This window comes from Saccopteryx bilineata, chromosome 4 (genome assembly GCF_036850765.1).
Source record: "Saccopteryx bilineata isolate mSacBil1 chromosome 4, mSacBil1_pri_phased_curated, whole genome shotgun sequence".
NCBI lineage: Eukaryota > Metazoa > Chordata > Mammalia > Chiroptera > Emballonuridae > Saccopteryx > Saccopteryx bilineata.
In genome coordinates this window covers 90843975-90846223 of record NC_089493.1, presented here as the reverse complement: position 1 = coordinate 90846223, position 2249 = coordinate 90843975, and positions in this window count along the sequence as shown.

Below are 2249 nucleotides of genomic sequence, written 5' to 3'. Positions count from 1 at the left end.
ATATATATATAAAAAAGGAACCCATTGCTTGACAATCTGTTGTTTTTAGTTACTTGATGAAATGTAGTCTCAAAACTTCAGTTTGCTGAGGGAAGAAAAGCTCCTATTGAGGCTAGAAATTCAACCATAGTCTCTGAGTTTTACTTTTCTTTCTGTAGTATATTTTTTGCAGAATTCCTCTGTCACCGACACACTGGCTTCAGGGAAGCACGCCTCCCTTTCTCAGTTCCTCCATAATCCAATGCAAGGCCCTCCCTCAGGCTGGCTCCTGAAGGCAGTACAGTGCCCACGAGGAGGGCACTGAGCAGAGATACAGTTCTAGGTTTCATTCCCGTGCTGCCACTGCTGGCTGTGTGCCCGGATCTGAGCTATTGCATCATCAGTAACCACCCTCCCTCCAAAAGCTTAGTAAAAACAACAAAGATGGGAATGCCAAGAAATAAAATCATCAAAGCTAACTGTTCATTGTAGAGGTGAAAAGGATTCAGAAAATGGACGGGTTTTGCAATGTCAATGTGAGTTTTTAATATGTCCCTTTTTGTGCCCAGAAAAGAATATTCAGAGGCCACTTTGGCTTTTTAAAATTTATATTCCTGCCTTAAAGATGCAAATCAGAAACCCGGTTCTTCCTTAAGCTTTTTTATTTAATTTACAAACATGTACATTTTAATCTCTTTAGAGGATTATGTTTGATAACTACTTACTACCATTTATAAATGTTATTAATAAGACTTTTTATAACAACTTTAAAATACATTTTATTAATTTAACTTATTTCATGTCCTTATAAAGTAAATTTTTTTAAACTCTTTTATTTTTTTACAGAGACACAGAGAGAGTCAGAGTGAGGGATAGACAGGGACGGACAGACAGGAACGGAGAGATGAGAAGCATCAATCATTAGTTTTTCGTTGCGCATTGAGACACCTTAGTTGTTCATTGATTGCTTTCTCATATGTGCCTTGACCATGGGCCTTCAGCGGACCAAGTAACCCCTTGCTTGAACCAGTGACCTTGGGTCCAAGCTGGTGAATTTTTGCTCAAACCAGATGAGCCCACGCTCAAGCTAGCGACCTTGGGGTCTCGAACCTGGGTCTTCTGCATCCCAGTTTGATGCTCTATCCACTGCGCCACCGCCTGGTCAGGCCTTATAAAGTAATTTGGTTATCTGAGCTAACCAATAAGATATTCCTGAATATCTAAAAAACCTCTTACAAATCTTACAATTTATAAATATGGTGGGTTCAATTCTTAGGTTTTCTTAAATATTCTAAAACTGTTTTTAAATGAAAGTTCTGTTTGAAATCATACATATAAACCAACTACACATTTTAAATTAGAACTATAGGCCAGTTTGTTGCTGTACTAGACTAAATTCTCTTAAACATTACAAATACCTAAAATACCAAATATGCACAAATTCCTTAATACAAACATACTAGTGCTATGTGTTTGAGTCTCTTAAATATTCAATTCTAATTAAAATTTTTCTGGATATTAAGAAAACTTACCCACTAGGAAACAATTATGTCATCTTAAATAGCTGAGGAGCCCCTTCCCAAATGAGTTTTTGGAAATAGATCTTCAGTGACCCAGAGAATATAACCAGTGGAGAATTCTCCGCTTTCGGGAAGTTCTTCACAAACCCTCAAGTGCTCCACTGAGCCCTGTTTTATGGATGCTGTGTCATTACTCTCTGAACGAGCCAATTTCACAGCCTAAGGCCCCTAGATTCAAGTTACACTCCATCTAATTCTTCAACCTACACACGGAAGTTAGAAACTCCTACCCAGGTTGCTACACCACTTGTTTGGACTTAATCTATTTAAAGATTCACTTTATTCTCAATTCTTTCCACTCTCTTTTCAGCTTCTGGGGCCACAATACCTACAGATGGTTGAATTTCTCCTGGTGTTGCTTAACTCTGGTCACAGACCTAGTATTACACCAGAAACATGTAACAGGAAGATTAATGTGTAACAGAGCACAGCTTTGGGTTAGGATGAATGAAACTCTGGGGAAGGTTAAGAGAAAGTTATGGCATTCATTTGGTTCTTTATACTCTTCTGATATTTGATATGTTTCAAAGACATTATTTTTATTTGCTTTCTAAGCTGGACAGTGAGTCCTTAATTGCAACAATTTAGATGTATTTGCCTGGTTCCCAGTCACAGCTCGCTCTAAAGCCACACATGTTTTGGACACATATTAAGAACCTAGTGATATGTGGAAAAAAGAAAACCCAAGAA